The sequence below is a fragment of the Octopus bimaculoides genome, chromosome 30, assembly GCF_001194135.2.
Source record: "Octopus bimaculoides isolate UCB-OBI-ISO-001 chromosome 30, ASM119413v2, whole genome shotgun sequence".
Lineage (NCBI taxonomy): Eukaryota > Metazoa > Mollusca > Cephalopoda > Octopoda > Octopodidae > Octopus > Octopus bimaculoides.
Genome location: NC_069010.1, coordinates 9,792,760 through 9,793,099, shown reverse-complemented (window position 1 = coordinate 9,793,099; position 340 = coordinate 9,792,760). Strand labels below are relative to the sequence as shown.

The window sequence follows — 340 nt, the reverse complement described above, 5'->3', positions numbered from 1 at the left end:
CGTCTCTGCCATCTCCTCACCGCGTGCTTAGTTTCTGTCTTTCCCTCTTTCCATCAACGAGGAACGAACCTGTTCCCGCTTTCACCACGCAACAGGAGAGGAAAATAAACATCCTTGCTTTGTAAACAATATATACGGTAAGTTCCTTTATTATTATTATTGTATATATAACATAATGCAAACGTGTAGCCTTTTTTGTTCATTTTGTTTGCAGAAAATAAAGAAATAACAGTCATAACGACAGTGAAAAATAAATATTAAGTAAATTGCCTTTATATATTTATCCCTATCAGTTAAAAAAAGCCAAAACATTTATTCAAACCCTTCAAATTCAACATCA

General features: G+C 33.5%; 1 protein-coding gene across 1 annotated transcript in view; it reads right to left on the bottom strand.

The window, feature by feature from the left end:
• The window catches only part of LOC106878156 (short transient receptor potential channel 7), a 16,135-nt gene that overhangs the window by 5,571 nt on the left and 10,224 nt on the right, over window positions 1-340 (bottom strand). The window lies entirely within an intron of this gene.